Here is a 23,518-nt window from a genome sequence, read left to right on the forward strand (position 1 = left end):
GTGACCTCCAGAGGTCCCTTCCAAATGTACCAATTTGTTGGTTAAGTAACACGAGACATGGGGGGATGCTGAGAGAACTGGCCTTCTTCAGCCTTCCAAAGAGAAGCTTAAGAGAGAGCTTTCTGATGCTTCTAACACTTGCCTGGAGGATGCAGGGCCAGGTGGAGTCAAACTTTTCTTGAGCACACTGATAATGAAAAGGGCAGGAAAACCAGTCTGGAACAGGGGAAAAGCCTGCTAGAAATTTGGAAATGCAGGTGCCTAACTTCTTCATGAACGATTGTCTTGTGGTTACTATGGGCCACTGCTTGCAGGAAAATGGATTCTGTGGTTCATGGGGTTTTGTTTTCTTCAAACAGAGGGTGAAAGTTCCCACTAAATGGAGAGTTTGAGAGGGACAGTCACGGTCTTCCATGTTGGGAGTGTCATTCTTCAGGTGTCTGAGACCTACATCCTAGAATGGTGCTGGGAGAAGCCTCAGGGCAGACACTGATGGACCCAGGTGCAGCCAAGCCAGACAATGTGTAAGGGCAGGGGAGAGGAAAGAAACGGGAATGAAGGAAGGAGAGATTCATGGGGATGTGACCCTGAGCTCAGTGAGAATGGCTGCAGGCTGAGGACTCTGGCTCAATTTCTGCTCTCATTTGAAATGCCAAAGTCCTAATGCTGCTGTAGATGTCTGCTGTGACTCTTAGGAAGGCAGATCCATCCTGTAGCCCCTTGCAGGGTGAGCTCTAGCCTGCTCTTCCACCTGGGAAAGGCTTTGCCAGCCACAGAACAGTTCACGGTTCTAGAAACCTCCTTTCATGCCATAATGATGTGCAAAACTTCCACGAGAATATTCCTATTATTACCATTGTAGTTACCTGGATCATTACCGACCACACTGTGGAGGGTTTTTTATGCTTTTTATGAGACAACCAAAATGAACAGACTTTTTTACCTCTGCTGTGACTGGTGCATGGGATCACTCTGGAGCTGATCTGGGAAGGGGGTGGCAGTAGGGGTATCCACCTACCCATCCCCCAGCCCATCCCGTGCCCTTCCAGCTCTGGGGTGCAGGGCTGCCCCATCCCCACCCCTCACAGTGCAGCACCTCAGTGGGTGCCCGATGTGCTCCCTGGGTATGTGTCTGGGTGACGCACTGATCCCGCGTGCTGTTCCCTGCGGACCCCTTACCCATTCCCCTACGGATTAGTTCCCCTGGTCACCTCTGGGTTTGTGGCATCCAGCAGCCTCGCTGGAGCCAGGTTCCTCTCTCTCCCCATAGGTGCCCCCACCAGAACAAGACACAGGCGGAACCCCTGGGTGCTGCACAGCAGGGTTCATCTCCTATTTATGCAGATTTAGGGAAAAATATTGCTCCCCGGAAGCTGATGAAGGACAGGGGAGAAGTGACAGAACTGGAGGAGGCTTCTGTTCTCAGCAGAAATAGCAACATCCCCAGAGAGCTGCGGACACCAGGGGAAGGTGTGAAACCTCATTGTGGAAGAAACGCCTGACCTCCCAGATGGCCCGGCAGGGGCTGTGCAGAAGAGCAGGTGATTCTAGCTGGGGGGGTGAGGACTCCAGTGTCCGGAAACAGCCCCTTTCCAAAGCTGGAGCCCCCAGAGCCCCCAGGGCCCCTCACTGTGGAGATGCTGAGAAGGCCCTTGGCTGAGGGAGCCACAGGTGTTGCTGCTGGAGGAGGGAGAAACCCAGAAGGAGCATTTCAGGCACAGGGAGAACAGGTCGTTTCCCTCCCCACTTCTTCCTTTTCTCCCCCAACAGAGCCGTTTCCGGCAGCTCTGTTATCTCGGGGCTGGGAGGTGCTTTTCTGACTCTCTCACTCAGCAAATGGGCAGGTTGGTCTCGACATGCACCTCGGATATCTCATCCTCACGGCCTTCCTGGGGCAACTGCTGCGTAAGTCCGGGCTTTCTGTCAACAAATAGTTCTACTTCCCCCACGGAAACCTTCGCAAACCTCATCAGGATGATGTGGGGAGCTACTTTTGCACAATAGGAAAACGTTAGGAAATGCTGGCTCCAGATGCTCTTACTGTTTGAAACAAGAAGACAATTGGGAGAAGAGATAGATGAGACCCCTTTTTCTGGTTTTATGTCTCCTTCAATCCATCTCTCTCTCTCTCTGTCTCTCTTATTTTACACCTGCTGTCATTCTCAGCTCTCTCTGAACTCCAAGATTTCACCCTTCCACCACTAATTAGCAGAAAGTGTCAATGCTGCTACCAGGGCTTTAAAGCCCTCAAGCCACTGACATCAGTGGGGTGTCCCATTCTGCCTCTTGGCTGGCACACACCTGCCATGGCCTCCAGATTCCTGCTGGTTGGCAACACAACCAGGGTTCTCTCTTTCCAACACTGGGCTCAGCACTGCATGTACTCAGGGAGCTAGGAGCCCTCAACAATGACAGGGATGGGGAAGCAGGAGGAATCTTTTACAATATCTTCTTGGACCCCTCAAAGTGCTGGAGATGTGCTGGTCAGAGAACATAAATTGAGGCATGACAGGCTGTTCTGTGTTTCTCTCAGAAGTCAGAGACCAGGGAGAAGGAGGATGGGCACAGCACAGCTCTCCTGGGGGTCTACAGTGGTATGACAGCACCAACCTCCTGCCCAAAACTAGTCTCCACATTGCTGTGCCCAGGCCTTATGATGTTCTTGCAGAGCAAGGGAGAGGGAAACTTCTCCTCCAGGATTTTGCATCCACTCCTTGTTTTCTTGCCAGAACCCTTCCCTGTAGAGCTGCTGACCTTCCATTTCTTCCAGGCACCATGGGGCAGATCACAGTCACCCAGCAAGAAGGACAAGTCACAGTGAAGCACAGAGACACCTTCCAGACCAACTGCACATACCAGGTCTCTGCCTTTAATGCCTTGCTCTGGTACCAGCAGAGGAAAGGCCAAGCTCCCCAGCTGCTCTCGTATCAGGCAGCAGCTGGCCCCAGGCAGAGCGGCCGTCTCACCACGTTGCTGAACACCACAGGGAAATACAGCGTCCTGCAGCTGGAGGAAGTCGAGGTCTCTGACAGCGCCTTGTACCTCTGTGCTCTGCAAGACACCCTGGTGCAGGGAGGTTCCTTGGCTGGGCAAGAACCCAGGGGAGGGAGGGGCTGTGTGTGTGCAAGGCTGAGCTTGGGGGAAGGGGCCCTCAGCTCTCTCCTGGCACCTCTGCTTCCCCTGGGCACCCAGGGATCTGCAGGTCAAAATCTTCTTCCAGGAGGGGACAGTGTCAGTGGTTTGAGAAGAAGGCAAATGTGGTGACAGAGTCTCAGGTCCTCTTGTTTTCACCACAGGTCACATGATTCTTCTGCCCATTAACTCTGCTGAGGGGTCAGGCAATGCAGGAGGTTGTGGCTGTTTGGTCAATGGTTCCTTGCTGCTGCTCTTTGCTTTCTGTTATTCCCTGCTGCACATTGCTGCTTCAGGTTTTCCTGCAGGCCTGTGTCTTAAGAGAACCTGCCGCAGGATGTGTCCCTCAGAGGTCAAAGATAGATGTAAGACATAAAAAACATCACGGTGCAATGCTCCTTCTTGTAATTGCATGATTATTACAATAGTGGATAATAGTCTGATCCACCTTGTGGACTCTCCTGTTGCTGCGTCACCATGTGCTGGGATCCAGAGGACCTGCTCTGCCCAGTGCACTCTGCTGGTCCTTGGAGCCCTTCTCATGCCCGACCTCATGGGCCTGCCAGGAGAAGACCCGGCCTTGGGGAGAGCTGCCTCATGCCTGCGGGAAGGCCAGGCAGCACCGATGGACCATGGGGGCTTGGGCACTGGCTGCTGTCCTTGGGGTGCCCTGTCTGGTGGGAGCCGGGGGTGTGTGAGTGACAGGAGCGCTCTGGTGTGAGGGCTGGACAGGCTGATTCCAACATCAGCCTTAGGGTCATTATAGCCCCTTGAAGTGTGTAACTGCTGGTCTGTGCAGTGATCCCTTTGGCGGATGGAGGGTGTAGAGGTGACCTGTCATTGCTATCTTTGCCCTTGTATGGAGGTCATGCCCCGTCATTATCTTGACACATGTGTAGATGAGGAGGAGAATTTCTGGGGCTGTTGTAAAAGTTTTTTCTCACAAGATACCCACTCCTACATCTTTTGCAGATACCTTTTGAGTGAGATTGTTTTCCCAGCACTAAGGCAAAAAAAAGTCCATTCTCAGAGCCTCCAGCAGAATTCATCTCCTCTCTAGGGGATAGCAGTAGTGGTGTTCTATTTCTGCAGGACATGCTCTGAGGCCACGGATATGTGTCTGAGCAGAGATGCCAGAAGGCAGAGCATGATTGCAACTGGCTGTGAAGGAGCCAGGGAAGTCTTCCTCATCTCCAAGAGACAGTTCCTGAGAGAGCCCAACTGCCATGTGTCCCATCCTCCCCTTCCTCTCCGAATGATGAAACATCTGCCTGCTCAGTGACCTGACTCCCATAAGTCCAGACAAAGCCTTTCTTCCTCAACAACTCGATACAATGTCCAACAACAAAAGAATAATGTGGAGACAGAGGCTGGGATGCAGAAAGCTTTAATGACTCTGAAAGAGGGAAATGAGTTCACTTGGAGAAGAGGCAGCCAGAGCAGGGAGAGCACCAGCAGCTGCCAAATGTCTGTGCCCATCGGCCCTTGTCGAGATCCCAGAAGGGATCCATCATCATGGGGGGAGAGGAGCCAGCAGATTGCCCAGATTGGCTTTGGGGGTCTTACAGGCCAGAAAAAGAGAAGAGAAGGAAGAGATGAGAGGGAAGAGAAGGCAGAGGAGTTCGACTTTGGCCATGTTACCAGAGAGGCACAGCTGCCCTCCCTTGGAAGGATGCTCAGCCTCCCTGAAATCACTGGCCAGGAGCTCTGTCCTCAGTCCAGCACGAGCTTCTGGGTTCCTGGGGTCCTTGTGCGGGCTGTCACCAGTGGCTTTAGCAGGGGGGGCACCTTCTGCCACAGTAGCGGCTGGTAATGCAGGAGAGGTCAAAGCCCCCAGAGTTGATGGGCACTCCGTCACAGCTGAGGATGCGGCCAACGGCAGCGGAGGTGGAGGAGCCCACAACGGTGTTCTGTGGGAAGGAGCTGAGGATGGGGCCGGGCAGGGTCACCACCACGGGGGAGGGCTGGATGACGACGGTGGAGTCCTGGCACTGCCTGACACAGGGCTCATTGCAGCTGTTGGCCAGCGGGGTCGGGCCGCAGGGCCGGCAGCAGGGGTCACAGGGCTGGCACTGGTCACAGCAGGACATGTCTTGGGATGTCAGTTGCACCTGGGAGAGAGGTCAGGAAGGAAAAAAATCACAGAGGTGCCTGATGAGCAGCTTGTCATTGCAGTATGAGGCTGTGCAGAGATGTATGAGGGATTCTTGACCTCATCACGCCAGAGCCCAAAAAGAGCCACCAGCTCCTATGTGGCTACTGTCTACCCATGAGTACAGAAGGGGGTACTCCTCAGTACAGTCCCAGCCTCCCTCTAGGCTGAACCTCTCCCCACTCCCCTCTCCCATGACAAGCAGCCCCAAGATCTGGTATGGAACAAAGCCGGTCTCAGCTGACAGGTTCACTGAAGTGAGACCTCCTTTGTGAGAAAGCAGAGAGGGAGAAGGGACCTCAGACTCACCTGGTTCTCAAGGAGAAGGAGGCAAGAGAAGTGGACGGGAGAGCGAGGAGCTCTGCTGGCTTTTATGCTGGACCTTTACTGCCCCAGGCTGACAGAGGCATCCCTTGTAGAGGTGGTTATTATCTGACAAGCTCATTCTGAATGCAAAACATCCCACCTAATGCTATGGGCTGTGTTTTGGCTTCTGGAATCACTGTCTTTTCTTTTCTTGCTTGATGCCAGTTAAATACCCCAGTGAAAGCATCTCTTGCGTGACAGGATGAGAAGCCCAAGCATTTCCGGAGCAAGACATGTCAGCAGGAGCAGAGGACTCACCTCACATCCTGAAGGAATCCATTAAAGGACACTCAAGGTAGACTAAGCAGCTGGTTTAGACAACAAACACAGACATAAAATATGTGCACATGCACAGACACACACAAATCTAAACCTCTAGTCATTCAGAGCTGGCTGAGAAGACTCAAGACAGCCAGAGAGAGCATTACACACTGTGCACACAGGTGTTGGACTGCAGAGAGTCATCTTCTCCAAGCTCTATTTGCAAGGGTTCTGTGTAGCTCAGAGAAGACCTATCTGTGCTTGGTGAGAGCAGGAGATGCAGGTGATGAGAGCAATGAGCCCAGCTTGAGCCCATTCACCCCACAAAACCCCTTCCCTGCTCTCTGTCTGTCCCTGAGTACCGTGGACATGGACGTGGGCTTTAGGCGTGGGATGGAGTGGCTTGTAGGCGCTGGCAGGACAGACTGTGGGTTCACACCTGATCACATGATGAAGCAAGCCATGGAGATGTGACCAGGCAGGCTGGCCCTGCTGTGAGCTTCTGCTGTCTGGGGAGTTCAGAGGCCACCATGGGTCAAGGGCAGGGTCAGTGTTTCCAGAAAGAGGAGTCGTTCCGCTTGCCGTGCACATCTGCTTTGGGGTGGGATAATTCCCGTGTGTGAGCTGATGTCTCTTCAGTGACTGTGGCAAGAGTCTGCAGTGTCTGTCAGAGCAGGTCCAGAGGAGGCCACAATAATGATGAGGAAACCTGAATGAGGTGGGTTTGTTGAGCCTGGAAAGGAGACAGCTCTGGAGAGACCTTTCAATTCTTAAAGGGGGACTTATGAAAGATACAGGGAAAGATGTTATGAAGGGTCTGTATTGACAAAGGGGCAATGGCTTTAAACTGAGAGAAGGTAGATTTAGATTGGTCATGAGGAAGAACATTTTTTGCCTATGGTTTTCAGACACTGGAACAAGTTGAATCTAGAAGTGGAGGACATCCCATCATTGGAAATGTTCAAGGTCAGGTTAGATGGGGCTCTGAGCAACCTGACTTAGGGAGAGATGTCCCCACCCATGGCAGGAGGCTTGGACTAGATGATCTTTCAAGTTCCCTTCCAAAACAAACTCTTCTATGATTCTGTGAGTCTATGAATTCTGCTGGTAAGTGAGTCTGAGCAGAAAGAGCCTCTACACAAGGATGTGCTGGAATCTGAGTTGGTCCCACAGGGCTGGAAGGACATATCCCCTGAGGGGACCTTGTTCCATTTGACTCACTGTCACGTCCTGCTCAGAAGAGGGAGATACGTGACTCAGATTCGCAAATCCCCAGTGGAGCGGACAACAAGTTTCAAAGTCCAAACATTTGTTAACTACCCACAATGTACCAATTGAACACACAATAGTTGGCTAAGTATATGTCAAGTTGTGGCGAGCAATGCAATATCATTTCTTAAAGAAAAAAGCAAATGAGGGAGATAGAAGGAATGGGGGAATACAGATCACTGGTCTGGGTTTCTGCATTGTTCCCACCAGCAAGGGTTCCAGGAGGCAGCCATCTTTTTCGCTTGCATCCATCTTCTTTGCTTCACTGCACTCTCCAGGCCCTCATCTTTCTTTCCCCACCCACCCCTCCCTTGATTTACACCCACTTTCCTTGTGTCCATCCTCTAGTTCAACTCACATACCTACATATCCCATGTACGGGGAGGAGTAAGTTGTTTCATGGGATGGTGTAATTAGCAGGATCATGTTAGCCTTCGTTAGCATATTGGGGAGTGTTAACTTTAATCTGCATTTCATGGATAATGAAGCAAAGGGCATTCACCAGACAGATGGCTCTTGAAATCTGGCCAGGTGACCCAGAGCAGAACCGTCCTGTCCCCACAGGGCTCCCCTCTCCAGCTGCACCTTGTGGTTTTTGGGCAACCTTATCAGCCTCTAACTCCACACCATCCAGTCTGTGACTCATAGTTTTGTGTTTGAGTGTTTGAGGCATTTCTTTGATCAGCCTCAAATTTTGCTTTCTCAGGCTGTTTTTCTTAATTTCTCATGGGCCTGGTTTCTCACCTCTCACAATCACAAGCCCTTAATTACCGATATTGTCTAAGAGTGAGATGCAAAGCATGGCACACAAGTCAGAAAAGACTCCCTCTCCCTCATGTGGAAGCCCTCGTTTAGGCCGTGGGCATGGGAGCAGGAGGCTGCAGCAGCACTGCACAGCTTTGTCTTCTATCCCCAGATGACCTTCTTGGAAGAGTGAAGACACTGGTCAGGGTTGGAATGTGCCTGGCAAGGTGAGGCAAGAGTGTCTTTCCAAATCCTTGCTAAATTGGGAAGGAGGAAGAAGAGCTGGGCGCTCTTTAAGAAGGAAGCATTAATGGCTCAGGAGCAGGCGGTCCCCAGGTGCTCTAAGAGAAGCCGACACCAGAGAAGACCATCATGGGTGAACAGGGAGCTTTGGCTGCAACTCAGGGAGAAAAGGAGAGTTTACAGCCTTTGGAAGAAGGGGCTAGCCACACACCGTGATTACAGAGAGGCTGTGAGGCTATGCAGGGAGGAAATCAGGAGGACTAAAGCCCAACTGGAAATTAATTTGGCCTCTGCAATCAAGGATAACAAGAAAAGTTTCTATAAGTACATCAGTAGCAAAAGAAAGTCCAGGGAGATTCTCCATCCCTGCTAGATGCAGGAGGAAATCTGGTAACAAGTGATGAGGAGAAGGCTGAGATCCTTAATGACTTCTTTGCCTCAGTCTTTAATAGCAAGGTTAGTTGTACTGATGAAATCCAGCCTCCACAGCCAGAAGACAGAGACTGGGAGAACGACCCCCCCGCAATCCAGGAGACAGTCAGTGACCTGCTGCATCACACAGACACACACAAGTCTATGGGACCAGATGGGATACAGCCGAGGGTGCTGAAGGAGCTGGCTGGGTGCTCGCCAGACCACTTTCTATCATTTCCCAGCAGTCCTGGCTGACCGGGGAGGTCCCGACTGATGGGAAATTGGCCAGTGTGACGCCCATCTATAAGAAGGGTCAGAAGGATGTTCCAGGAAATTACAGGCCTGTCAGCTTGACATCAGTGCCTGGGAAGCTGCTGGAGCAGCTCATCCTAAACACCATCATGCAACACATGAGGGACAACCAGATGCTCAGGTCCAGTCAGCGGGATTATGAAAGTCAGGTCCTGCCTGACAGAACTGATCTCCTTCTATGACAGATCAACCTGCTTATTGGATAAGGGAAAGGCTGTGGATGTAATTTACTTTGACTTTAGCAAGGCTTTTGACACCATTTCCCACAGCATTCTCCTGGCAAAAATGACTGCTCGAGGTTTGGACAATCGCACGCTTCGCTGCGTAAAAAACTGGCTGGACGACCGGGCCCAGAGAGTTGTGGTGAACGGAGTTAAATCCAGCTGGCGGCCGGTCACGAGTGGTGTCCCCCAGGGCTGGGTTTTGGGGCCACTCCTGTTTAACATCTTTATTGATGATCTGGACAATGGGATGGAGTTCACCCTCAGTCAGTTTGCAGGCGACACCCAGTTGGGTGGGAGTGTTGATCTGTTCGAGGGCAGGGAGGCTGCAGAGAGACCTGGCCAGGCTGGAGCCATGGGCTGAGCCCAACTGCATGAGCTTCAATAAGGCCAAATACCGGGGGCTGCCCTTGGGCCACAACAACCCCCAGCAGCGCTACAGGCCTGGGGAGGAGTGGCTGGAGAGCTGCCAGTCAGAGAGGGACCTGGGGGTATTGATTGACAGCCAGCTGAACAGGAGCCAGCAGTGTGCCCAGGGGGCCAAGAAGGCCAATGGCATCCTGGCTTGTGTCAGCACTGGCGTGGCCAGTAGGGACAGGGAAGGGATCTGAGCCCTGTGCTGGGCACTGGTGAGGCCGCACCTTGATTCCTGTGTTCAGTTTCGGGCCCCTCACTACAAAAAGGACACTGAGTTACTCCAGCGTGTCCAGAGAAGGGCTACAAAGCTGGTACAGGGTCTGGAACACATGTCCTGTGAGGAGCGGCTGAGGGAACTGGGATTATTTAGTCTGGAGAAGAGGAGGCTGAGGGGAGACCTCATCACCCTCTACAACTCCCTGAAAGGAAGCTGCAGAGAGCTGGCTTTGAGCCTCTTTAGCCTAGTAGAAAGCGACAGGACAAGAGGGAATGGCCTCAAGTTGCGCCAGGGAAAGTTCAGACTAGATATTAGGAAGCATTTCTTTCCAGAATGGGTTGTTGGGCGTTGGAATGGGCTGCCCAGGGAGGTGGTGGAGTCCCCATCCCTGGAGGTGTCCAAGAGTAGGGTCGATTTAGAGCTTAAGGATACGCTGTAGGTGGGAACTGTGCTAGGCGAACGGTTGGACTAGATGATCTCCGGGGTCCTTTCCAACCTAGATGATTCTGTGATTCTGAGGAGTTTAAAGTAGGTATGGAGGGGGAGGTCACCACAGACTGAAGAGCAGGGATGTCACAAGGGTAGAAGAGGGATGCACGGGGGAACAGCATGCCAGGGGAGGCTCTCACACTTCCCCTGTGGCGCAGGTGGTGGTGTACTTAGGTGGCTGCTACATATCTCCTGCTCAAGAAGAGGAGGAGGCAGATGACACCTTTGTCAGGCAGTTGGGGAAAGCCTCATAGTCACAAGCCCTGGTTCTTACCTGGTACCGCCTCAGTATCTACTGCAGGAGGAAAATGACTGGGCACAAGTACAAAAGGACATACCTGGGGTGTATGGAATGCTAATTTTTGATGCAGGAAATCCATAAAAGGATTAGGGGAGAGGATATCTTAGATCTGCTACGCATAAATGAGGAAGAACTTCTGAATTATGTAAAGTTCAAGGACAGTCTTGCCTGCAATGACCAGGAGACACTGGAGCTCAGGATGCTCAGAGGACTGACAGGACAAACAGGAGGATGAGCGCCCCTGACTGGAGAAGAGCACGGCTTAGTCTCACCAGGGACTTTCCTGCTTGGCTGGATGCCATGGGAAACTGCCCTGGAGCACAGAGGGTCCCGGGAGAGGGGGTTAACCTTCAAGACAGCCTCCTCAGAGCACAAGGATGGTCTCTGCAAGGTGCAGAATGGCGAGTCAGGAAAAGCCAAAGCACAGCTCGATGGAAACTGGTAATGGAGGTGAAGGGAAACAAGAAATTATCTCTGAGCCGACTGGCAGCAAAAGGAAGGCTGAGTAGATGAGGGCTCACTGCTCGGTGAGGAAGGGGAGAAAATGACAAGGAGAACATTGATATACTTGATGCCTGTTTCTACCCTGATTTTATTGATATGGCTTCTCCTTAGGCCCACCACATCCCTGAACCTTCCCACAGACTCTCTGGGAATGAAGCAGCACCCACAGTAGAAGAAGAAAGATCTAAGGAGCTCTTACTCTCACCTGGCGATACACAAGTCAAAGGGATCACTTGGGAGGCATCTAAAGGCGTTTCAAGGAGCTGACAGGACAGTTTCTACTCAGTCCCTGGAATGGAGATGGAGCAAATGTTCTCAGAAGCCGTTCCTGAGCTCATGAAAGGAAAGAAGGGATTTGGGAGCAGCTGACATGAGTTAACTGAGGACAAATCACGCCTGAGCGACCTCATTGCTCTCTGTGAGGAGGTGACTGGCTCTGTGGGGAAGGGGAGGGGCACTGGCTCAGCTGTACCTGGATTTTAGCAAGACCGCTGACATACGCTCACGTGTGCACACACACGCACACCTATACCCGCACTGAGGTACGCACACACACAGGCATGCACACACAGAGACATGTGTCATATCTGAGCACTTAGAAAGAGGTGTGTGCACACAGGTTTCCAAAGGAGCCCACGAGCAGGCACAGGCACAGCCACCCCCCAAACCAACATGTACACACAGATATTCCACACACATGCTGACATATATGCATCCTCCTGCACCCATGGCTGTGCAGATACACTTGCACGTTCATGCACAGCGCTGTGCACGCATAAAAGCACACACCTCCACACCCCTGTGCCCACACACTTACATCTCTGCAGACCATTGTCACACCCGTCCGTGCTCAGCTGCATGAAGGCACGTGCATGTGATAAAACACATACGCCCTCATCAACAGATGTGCACAAACACCCTTGCAGCCAATATTTGTGCACACTCCTGCTTGCCTGTGCATTGCCCCAGGCACACACAGACACACGTATGTGCAAATGGACACGTGAGCACAGCCAGAAGAACATGTATGTGAGCATGAACATGCACACACAGCTCTGACAACCAGGAAGTTCAATGCCAGTTCTCAGCCTCTTGCCAAGACAAGTCCTAGGCAAGTCCTTCAGGCCCTGGAGTGAAGGCAGTGAATCAGTTCCTGGCCATTGCCATCAGCTTTAGGGAGATCAGGGGTTTGACTGGGCTTTATTCAGGTGTTTTCTCCCTAGAAAAGTGAGAGACGAAGCTGTCATGGCTTTTCCAGGCATTGAGCCTTTCTGTGTCCAGGGTCTGTGTGTCAGGGATATAGGTAATAACTAGAGCACATCCATATTGCTGCAGCCACAAAGAATCCCCACATCACAAGTGAGAAAATTCTTAGAGCCTTAGATGCTCTCAGCTATTCTTAGTGACTTCATGAAGGGAGATGCAAGAGTGGGGGACTGGCCCCTGTTGTGGAAAGGAAATGGTGCCTCAGTGGTGTATTCACACAGCAGCAGAGAGTGGTGTCCCTGGGACAAGCCAGACTCCCCACAGACTGCAGACACTGGGGCTGGGGAACCAGAAATGAGAGTGTCTGTTTCCAGTAAGAGAGGCACTCAGCCTCTTCCAAACATTCCTTAGAATGTCATTAATTAGTGCGAAAGCTACAGAGAAGGAGAGGATAATATAGGAACCTTAAATCCCTGCAGATGCTGGGAACCCTGAGCTGCTCTACATCAGCTGCTCTCCCAGAATGAGAGAATCACAGAACAGTTGAGGTCAGAAGGGACCTCTGGGTGTCATTTGGTCCAAGGGCCCTGATCAAACACGGCCACCTAGAGCCAGTTGCCCAGAACCGTGTCCAGGTGGTTTTGGAGGAGGGAAGATCAGTGACCTCCCTGGGCAACCCACAGCAGTTCTCAGTCACTCCCACAGCACAGTACAATGTGATGACCCCTTGCCAGGGCACAGGGCACTGTCCACGTCCCATCCACACACGCATTACCCCATTCGGGTCAGTCAGGCTTTTAGAGTGTTCAATTCAAATTGAAACAGATCTCGTCATCATTTCAGCTGTCAAACACCACAGCCTGGCCAGTGCTGGCAGTGAACAAATACCAGCAGCTTTCACATCCCTGTTTCATAGGGTGTAAATCAAGGTGTACAGCACAGGAATAAGTGTGATGTAAAGAACAGCTCCTGCTCTGTCAGTCGATGGTTTAAATCACCATAAATAAAACCCAACCTCTGGCACAAATACCCTTAGTTTGAAATGTAAAGCCTGCATGCATCCTGTGCCCTTTTCCTACGTTTCCAAGAGCTCTTTGGTTGGGCTGACAAGCCAGGGCTCATGCCAGGAGTCACCAACAGAGCTTTGGCAGTGTTTTGGCCAAAGGCCTTACTCATCTGTCAGGAACAATGCCATCCCTCCCTCTTCCAGAACAAAAATTGCAGATGGTATCATCATTGCCAAGGACCTGCTTGTTACAAGGTTTAGTGTGGTAGCACAGGAGGTCTATATGGGATGATGATGATGGTTATTAGCAGCATGACTAGGAAAAAAGATTTCAGACATGCAAGTGAAACACTGTTATAGGGCTTCTGGCCTTCAGTTACTCTGAGCTGTGCTTCATGAGCCATAATTCCCTCTTGATGAAGGACAGGGGTGTAGGGATTTCTGTTCTTCCACTTGTTATAATCAAATGAGCCAATTTTTAAATATATTTTTTTTTAAATCGATCAGTTGATTTATTTAAAATGTTCAATTGATTTATTTAAAATATTCAATTGATTTAGGGTGAGAAACAATAGACAAAGCAGCGCTGGGTGTGACAGGAGTCTCCGCTCCACCAAGTCACACACAGAGTTCTAAAAAGCAGCGTCTTTTATACTCCTGTACCACCGTCTTAACCAATCCTCTCTCGTCAGATAATTGTCCTGCTCTTTCTCCATTGGGTCCTCTGAAAGTCTCGAAGCCTTGGTCTCTTGGCGCGCTTTTCTCCTATTGGATCTCTTAAAAGCCTCATGATCCCATCTATTGGTGGGCTTTTCTTGAAGCAGCAGTTACATGTTATCTCTGGGTGATGGGGTTTCCGAGAAGTGGTTACCTATCAGCTCTAGGTGATGAGGTTTCCAAGAAGCAGTTACATTTTTCCAACCGAATGGCATACTTTATATTTTATCCATATATATATATATTCAAACATTCATTTTAATATAGGTGAAGTAATCACACATCATTTCAGCACCCACACAGGATACCATATTCTATTTTTACAATACTTTAGACAGCAGGATAGTATGGTTTAACATTTACAGATCATTCAAGCGTATTGTACCTGCCTTGCTTAACTTAGCAAATTAGTTACAGTAGTTTATTACAGTCCCCCCTTTTTCTTTTTACACCTTAATTTGCTGGTTAAGCTTAAAAATAGCTTCTCTAGCAGCCCCTAAATAGGTGGTATCTTCTAATTCAGTCTCTAATTGGTGTTCTTCTTGTTGGGTTAAATCAGTATATTGTTGCCTTAACATCATGAGTTGGACATCTTCAATCCTGTTCTTAACAAGGTTAATTAATTTGTTCAAGATACAAGGTCCAAAAGTGAGAATTAATAACAAAATAATCAGGGATCCAATTAAGGTTGTGTTTTTATCTCCTAAAGGACTGAAAACATCGTTTAAATGATCATTTATCCATCTATTGCAATGCCAGGATCCCGTATCATTTCTCCATACAGAGGTTTGATTATAAAAGCTATTTCCATATAATTTAGCATATTCAGTTTCATTTTTATCTGATCAAAATCCCTTGAATCCTTTGCTGTGTCCCTGTTCATTAAGCCATAACCATATATAAATACCTCTATCTTTGCTGATCAATTTATTTTTTAAGTGTCCACTGGCATTTACTCTCCCCTACATCAGTTCCTCCTTTCTGAGTTCGGTTCACACAAATCTGCCCTGATTTGGAAACTGGATTGGCCATGTTCCATTTTCTTCCCAGGTAGTATTGTTAATATCACTGTAATTACTCACAATCTGCGATGGAGTAAGGGGTACAGAGACCCACGGCCAGCTGGACAGTCCCAAAGGTCCTCCACAGACCCAGCAGTGGCTCAGATTGAAAGTTGTGCTTATTGTCTTGGCTAATAAAACAAACTGATTATCTTCAAGGGGACCATATGGAGCACTTCGACTTTCTGTATCCATTACAGGGCTGATACATATAATTAGGAGAAAAAGGAAACCACTATAGTGAGGTCCGCTATGGCACATTTTTCTGTTTGTCCCTAGACCCATTGGGTTGCTGCCAACGGTCGGGTGTTTATCTTCTCAACAGCAAAAATGGAGGCCAACCCGGTCTTGCCCTCACTTCGAATTTATTTTTAGTCTTCTTCTCCTTTTTGTTACTCTTATTCAACTTCTTATTCAACTATATACAATGGCTTATACACTTATTTATAAAGCAGACACCACAACTTATTATAACAAACATTCAGGATTTTAGAAAACTTCATAGCAAATACCTTAAATTTTCTTGATACCAATACAGAGTCCTTCTAATTATTCAGTTAGTCTTACTGAGTCCATCCCTTTGTTGATTCCGCTGCATTTGAAGCTTTAGGTCTCCCGGCATTCATTCAATCTTCCACTGAGGCTTTTCTGTAACAGGTCCTTTTACCCTGAAACTTGAGTCCACCCTCTCTCAGCAGTTCTTACAGCAGTTTTTGTGGTTAATAGTACTAGGAATGGTCCTTCTTATCCATGAGATAAGCTTTCCTCCTTCCAAATTTTAATCATTACTTCATCTCCAGGTTGTATTTTGTGTACTGCAAATCCTAAAGGAGTTGTCTGGGCTAATATTCTTTTCATTCTTAATTCATTCACTTTTTTCCCAGTGATTTTAATATATTGTTGAATTGTCATGTTTCCTATTAATGGATGCCCTAAAGGCATACCTTGGGAATATAGTATCCCATAGAGCATCTCGAAAGTTGAGACACCTGTCTCTGAATTTGGCATTGTTCTAATATGGAGTAAGGCTAAGGGTAAGCATTTAATCCGTGAGAGTTTAGTTTCTAACATTAATTTAGATAACTGTTGTTTTTAAGGTCTGATTCATTCGCTTTACTCGTCTAGAACTTTGTGGATGCCACCGAGTGTGATATTCCCAAGCAATGCCCAGAGCTCCTGTAACCAACTCTATGATTTTAGATGTGAAATGAGTAACTTGATCCGAATCAAATGCTTTTATAATTCCAAATCGTGGTATAATTTGTTCCAGTACAATTTTAGTTACTGACTGAGCAGTCGCTCTGGTGGTAGGAAAGGCTTCTACCCAGTGAGTTAATTGATCTACCATCACCAGCAAATATTTATATCTCCCAACTTTGGTGGTTCTGTGAAATCTATCTGGACCCTCTCAAAAGGCTGATAAGCTGTTTTCCTTCCACCAGCTGCGGTCTGTCTCATAGTTCTTTTATTAATCTTTTGACATGTTAAACAACCGTATGTAGTTTGTTTTGCAATTTCATATATTCCAATGCAGCCAAAATATCTCAAGAAATGATCACTCAAAGCCCTAGTGCCCCAAGGACTTCATTTTCTACAATTTGTAATTTAGATTTTGAAACCTTTAATCCTTTTTCTCTTACAAAGTTCAGCAGTTCTGTAGTCCCCATCCTGACACCATTCTCAGTTTGTCCGGCTAGTAATAAATCCTCTACATATTGTAAAAGCTTTATTTTTGAGGGTGGCTTGAATGTCTGCAGTAACTTTTTTAATGCCTGCCCCAAAAGGTTAGGCGATTCTGTAAACCCTTGGGGAAGCACTGTCCATCTGCGTTGTTGTTTTCTATTATTAGATGGATCTTCCCATTCAAATGCAAAATAGTCTCTGTTCCCCTTGTCCAGGGGGGCAGGACCAAAATGCATCCTTTAAGTCAATGACACTGTACCAAATGTAGTTAGGGGTAGTTGGTTAAGCAGCATCTAGGGGGTTGCTACCACAGGGAAACGAGCCACAGTTCGCTGATTCACAGCCCTTGAATCTTGCACCAATCTGTAAGATCTGTCTGATTTTAAAACCGGTAAAATAGGTGTATTATGTGGAGACATACAAGGTTCCAATGTGCCTTTACTTAATAATTCGTCTATAATTGGTTTCAGCCCCTCTCGACCCTTTAGGGGAATGGGGTATTGTTTTATCTGAATTGGTGTCTCCGGATCAATTATATCAATTTTAACAGGCTTTAATTTGAGCTTTCCAATCTCTCCTTTTGTATACCAGACTTTAGGATTTATCTGTTGTTCGTCTTTTTCCGTTAATGTATAATTTTAATTTTTTTTATTTTTCTTGTACTATCATTTTTTAATTTCAGCTTCTGGTAGCAATAATAAATCCCCTCGGAATATTTTTTACAGTTGATTTTTCTGCACTCTTAAAAATCCAAACTCTTCTCTCTGGGGACTTCATTTTATTTTTATCAAGTGCTCCTTTGACGTCTTTGTCCCCAGAAAATAGAGCTCCCGACTCCCTTATTCTTCTTTAAACATCCTTTTATCCTGCTCCTGCTTTCTACAGTTCTGCTGTAAATGTCCCTTCTTTCCACAATAATAGCATGCTAATTCGTTTCCTCTAATTTCTGCCTCTTTCTTTCACCACCCAAAGCTCCAGGTAAATCCCTTAGAATGAGATCTCGGAGGTTTCTCTGCCACAACAAATATTTTCGCCTTTGCTTCCTGCTTTTCTTCGTCTCTCCTAACATACACTTTCTGTGTTTCTTTTAATAGCTCCTGCAGACTCCGGTCTTGCCAATTGTCTACTTGTTCTAACTTTTTCCTGATGGCACCTCACGAATTGGCTACGAATTGAGGTGGGGGGTTTTTGTTTGTTTTTGTTTGTGGGTTTTTTGTTTGTTTTTGTTTTTGGTTTGGTTTGGTTTGTTTTTTTTTAATAAAGCCTCTCCCACCGGGCGGGTCGTGTCTACCCCCGAATACATTTGTAAATTCTTTCTTAATCTTTCCAGCCAATCAGTGGGTGGTTCATCTCTCCCTTGATGTTCGCTAAAGGCTTTATTAGTGTTTTGTCCCCGAGGAACTGCTTCTCTAATGCCGGCCACCGTTAAATTTCTGAGGTCCCTCATATTCCGTCGGCCCTGTTCTTGATGACCCCAGTTAGGGCGGACACTGGGCCAGTTCTGATCTGCCGGCGGCCCTGCTTGATTTTGCAGTTCCCACAAACGCATTCTGGCTGGTCTAATCATTTGCCTTTCCTCGGTCATGAATAAAATGCTTAAAATAGACTGTACTTCTTCCCAGGTGTAAGTATTGGGACCTAAAAATTGATCTAACCTCTCAGCTACTCCGAGAGGATCATCTAATAGAGTCCCCATCTCTTTCTTAAAATTTCGTACATCGGAGGTGTTTAACGGGACTGCCACAAATCCGATGCCTCCTTGGTTGCCTCCAAGGGGCACCTCCCGTGAGGGATATAAGGAAGCTTCCTCAGTTACGGCAGTTTTACTTCTTGTACATGCAGCCGGAGGTGGAAGGGGAACCGCCGGGCTGGTAAAGCCGCCGGAGCAGTCAAAGCTGTCGGAGCAGTCAAAGCCGCCAGAGCTGTTAAAGCCACCGGGGCCGGATAATTAAAGTATGGAGGCGGCCAGTTATCTAGTGATTCCCATTTATCATCTTTCTCTGTCCCTTCCTTGTTCTTATCCCCTTTTTCTTGAGATTTTTCATCCTTTTTTAGTGTAAGTATTGAAGCTGGATAAGGACGTGAAGTCCTGATCCACAATTTCACATAATCGCTTTTTCTAGACTAAAAGGGTTTTTTTGAGTAAACATATGTATTTAAAGCCTGGCAAATCCAGTCTTCAAAAGATCCAGAAGTAGGCCAGAAGACATGTGCTTTTACAGGTTTCTTCAGCCATTCAACCATACAATATTGGACTAATTTTAATTTACTTCTTCCTCTTCTAGGACCTCTCTCATTCCAATTTTCCAATTTGAGTGTTCACCACTTCTCATCCCTCTGCCAGCGCAAAGCATCCACCAAACCTCGATGTCAAGGGTGGAGCAACGCTCTCCCTGCTGCTGCAGACAGATGTGCTTGGGACTCCACACCTGTGCCATGAGAAGTCTCTGTAGGGAGATTAATTAAAGTCGTTAAAGTGTTCAGCGCAAGGGAAGACACCAAATTGTGACTCTCACTGTGTTCCAGTTTTGCAAGGGCCAAGCAGAGGTTGTTCAGCACTGGGAGGCTCATCTTTGGACATTCAGGCCACAGCGGGGCTTTTCCCAGCCCTCCAAGTCGGGAAGTGCTTGAGCATCCCCTCAGACACACGTACCCTGCTGTACAAGTGCTGCCTTTCAGCTCCAGTCACATTGCCAGTGGGGTCTGGGGCACCTGAAAGTTCAGGCCTGAGCCTGAAGGAAGGTATCAAGCAGCCTGCTGTCAGGCAACAGGAGGCTACAGGCTGTTTTCCTGCTTTTGCTCCTCCTGAATCCCAACCAGCCCCCAGCATGGCAGGAGTGTCCATGATGAACTTCTCCTGCCATCCAGTGTCCAGCCAGAGACAAGGGCCTGCACCCACCTCTCTTGGGGTTGGAGACAGGCCCCTTTGCAGCCCCTGATGTGCTCCTTGTCCCTTGGTAGTGTCTGAAAGAAGCCAGAACCATTAACAAAGAACCTAAATCCAGGAGTCTGACTCCCTGTTCCCACAGGGCTTTTCTCTCTCTTCTCCCCAGACCAAAGATCAGGCCCGTCAAGGGAAATGTCTCTGGGGACAGCACGTGCTGCGACCACCCCTACCCCGAGTCAGACACATCACTCTCTCTGGTAGGAGGACATCCAGCACAACCCTCTCCTTCACGGGCAGGTTGTCCACATCCCTTCAGGTGTCACAATCGTCCCCTTTGTCTGGGGATGTCTCACCCTAGAAGGGGGAGAAGAGAGGATCATCTTATAAATGTATTTCTGCCTATAGGGGGATTGGACTTCTTATGGGATGCAGTGGAAAAGCATTTAGGGATTGTCCAAGACACGGGATGCTTAGGGGAAGGAGCAGAGAGAAGGATCAAGGCAGTCTGTCCTGCAGCAAGCATGGGAAGACAGATGGAGGCAGAGATGAGAGAGGCAGATGGAGCTTGACCACGGGGCTGATCCATGCGCTGGCCTGGCCATGCCTGTTGCTCTGCCTTGTTTGTCCCCCTGCCAGTAATTCCCTGCAAACACAGTTACAAAGTCCAGCTGGGACAGGCAGCAGGGCTGATGCTTCACTCTGTCTGCAAAACTCTGACAATGAGCTTTGAAGAACTCTGCCAGTATCATTACCAGGATCACTCTTCACCTCATTGTGGAGATTTACTGGAGCAAAGACCTGTGACACTTAAATGACCAGGATGTTATCTTTGTTGTGACTGGTGCATAGGACCTCTTTGAATTTGGTCTGGGAAGGGGGTGGCAGTAGGGGTCTCCACCTGCCCACCCCCACCCCTTCCCGTGCCCTTTCAGCTCTGGGGTGCAGGGCTGCCCCATCCCCACCCCTCACAGTGCAGCGCTCCAGGGGGTGCCCCATGAGCTCCCTGTGAGTGTGTGTGTGTGTATGATCCAGTGATCCCTCATCCTGTTTCCTGGTGACACCTCAGCCCTTTTTCCTGTGGAATAAGTTGTCCTTTTACGCTCTGGGTTTGTGGCATCCAGCAGCCCCGCTGGAGGCAGGTTCCTCTCTTAGACTGGAGTTTACACCACCAGAGCAGGACTCAGACAGAGCCCCCGGGCTGCTGCACAGCAGAGCTCATCTGCTATTATGGATGTTATGTGGAGACCTGGACGAGAGGTGTTGCAGAGGAAAGAAATGGGAGAAGTGAGAGAAACAGAAGAGACTTCTCTTCCCAGGAGAAATAGCAGTGTCCTCAGAGAGCTGAGGACACCAGGGGAAGATGTGAAACCCCCGACCTCCCAAATGCCCAGCAGGGGCTGTGCAGAAGAGCAGGTGATTCTAGCTGGGGGGGTGAGGACTCCACTGCCAGCTGACCGGGAACAGCCTCTTCCCACCACTGGGACACCCACAGACCCCAGGGCCCCTCACTGTGGAGATGCTGAGAAGGCCCTTGGCTGAGGGAGCCACAGGTGTTGCTGCTGGAGGAGGGAGAAACCCAGAAGGAGCATCTCAGGCACAGGGAGAACAGGTCGTTTCCCTCCCCACTTCTTCCTTTGCTCCCCCAACAGAGCCGTTTCCGGCAGCTCTGTTATCTCGGGGCTGGGAGGTGCTTTTCTGACTCTCTCACTCAGCAAATGGGCAGGTTGGTCTCGACATGCACCTCGGATATCTCATCCTCACGGCCTTCCTGGGGCAACTGCTGGGTAAGTCCGGGCTTTCTATCAACAAATACTTCTACTTCCCCCACGGAAACCATCACAAACCTCATCAGGATGATGTGGGGAGCTACTTTTGCACAACAGGAAAACATTAGGAAATGCTGGCTCCAGATGCTCTTACTGTTTGAAACAAGAAGAGAATAGAGAGAAGGGATAGATGAGACCCCTTATTCTGGATCTGTCTCCCCTTCAATCCATCTCTCTCTCTGTCTCTCTTATGACACACCTGCTGTCATTCTCAGCTCTCTCTGTACTCCAAGATTTCACCCTTCCAAAACTAATTAGCAGAAACTGTCAATGCTGCTACCAGGGCTTTAAAGCCCTCAAGCCACTGACATCAGTGGGGTGTCCCATTCTGCCTCTTGGCTGGCACACACCTGCCATGGCCTCCAGTTTCCTGCTGGTTGGCAACACAACCAGGGTTCTCTCTTTCCAACACTGGGCTCAGCACTGCATGTACTCAGGGAGCTAGGAGCCCTCCACAATGACAGGGATGGGGAAGCAGGAGGAATCTTTTCAAAATCTCCCTGGACCCCTCAACCTGCTGGAGGTGTGCTGGTCAGACAACATAAAGATGAGGCACAACAGGCTGTTCTATGTTTCTCTCAGAAGTCAGAGACCAGGGAGAAGGAGGATGGGCACAGCACAGCTCTCCTGGGGGTCTACAGTGGTATGACAGCTCCAAGCTCCTGCCAAAACTAGTCTCCACCTTGATGTGCCCAGATCTCATGATATTCCTGCAGGGCAAGGGAACCTTCTCCTCCAGGATTTTGCATCCACTCATTTTTTTCTTGCCAGATCCCGTCCCTGAAGGGCTGCTGACCTTCCCTTTCTTCCAGGCACCACGGGGCAGATCACAGTCACCCAGCAAGAAGGACAAGTCACAGTGAAGCACAGAGACACCTTCCAGACCAACTGCACATACCAGGTCTCTGCCTTTGATGCCTTGCTCTGGTACCAGCAGAGGAAAGGCCAAGCTCCCCAGCTGCTCTCGTATCAGGCAGCAGCTGGCCCCAGGCAGAGCGGCCGTCTCACCACGTTGCTGAACACCACAGGGAAATACAGCGTCCTGCAGCTGGAGGAAGTCGAGGTCTCTGACAGCGCCTTGTACCTCTGTGCTGTGCAAGACACCCTGGTGCAGGGAGGTTCCTTGGCTGGGCAAGAACCCAGGGGAGGGAGGGGCTGTGTGTGTGCAAGGCTGAGCTTGGGGGAAGGGGCCCTCAGCTCTCCCCTGGCACCTCTGCTTCCCCTGGGCACCCAGGGATCTGCAGGTCAAAATCTTCTTCCAGGAGGGGACAGTGTCAGTGGATTGAGAGGAAGGAGAAGGTGGTGGCAGAGTCTCAGGTCCTCTTGTTCTCACCATGGATTATATGATTCTTCTGCCCGATGGCTCTGGTGAGGGGTCAGGCAATGCAGGGATGGTTTCTGTTTGTTCAGTAATTCCTTGCTGCTGCTCTTTGCTTTCTGTTATTCCCTGCTGCACATTGCTGCTTCAGGTTTTCCTGCAGGCCTGTGTCTTAAGAGTACCTGCTGTGGGATGTGTCCAGAGGTCAGAGTTCAAAGTAACATGGAAAACATAAATTACATGTCACGGGGCAATGCTTCTTCCTGGAATTGCATGATTATTGCAATAGTGGATAACAGTCTGAACCACCTTGTGGACTCTCCTGTTGCTGCAACACCATGTGCTGGGATCCAGAGGACCTGCTCTGCCCAGTGCACTCTGCTGGTCCTTGGAGCCCTTCTCATGCCCGACCTCATGGGCCTGCCAGGAGAAGACCCGGCCTTGGGGAGAGCTGCCTCATGCCTGCGGGAAGGCCAAGCAGCACCGATGGACCATGGGGGCTTGGGCACTGGCTGCTGTCCTTGGGGTGCCCTGTCTGGTGGGAGCCGGGGGTGTGTGAGTGACAGGAGGGCTCTGGTGTGAGGGCTGGACAGGCTGATTCCAACATCAGCCTTAGAGTCATTATAGCCCCTTGAAGTGTGTAACTGCTGGTCTGTGCAGTGATCCCTTTGGCGGATGGAGGGTGTAGAGGTGACCTGTCATTGCTATCCTTTCCTTTGAGTGGAGGTTGACCCCTTCTTTCTGGGGATAGGTGGGAAGATGATGAGAAGAA

General features: G+C 49.4%; 1 pseudogene; it reads right to left on the reverse strand.

The window, feature by feature from the left end:
* Positions 1–4,904: 4,904 nt before the first annotated feature.
* On the reverse strand, positions 4,905–5,729 carry LOC141970319 (feather keratin Cos1-1/Cos1-3/Cos2-1-like; annotated as a pseudogene).
* Positions 5,730–23,518: the final 17,789 nt, after the last annotated feature.

Source organism: Athene noctua, chromosome 25 (genome assembly GCF_965140245.1).
Source record: "Athene noctua chromosome 25, bAthNoc1.hap1.1, whole genome shotgun sequence".
Taxonomy (NCBI): Eukaryota; Metazoa; Chordata; class Aves; order Strigiformes; family Strigidae; genus Athene; species Athene noctua.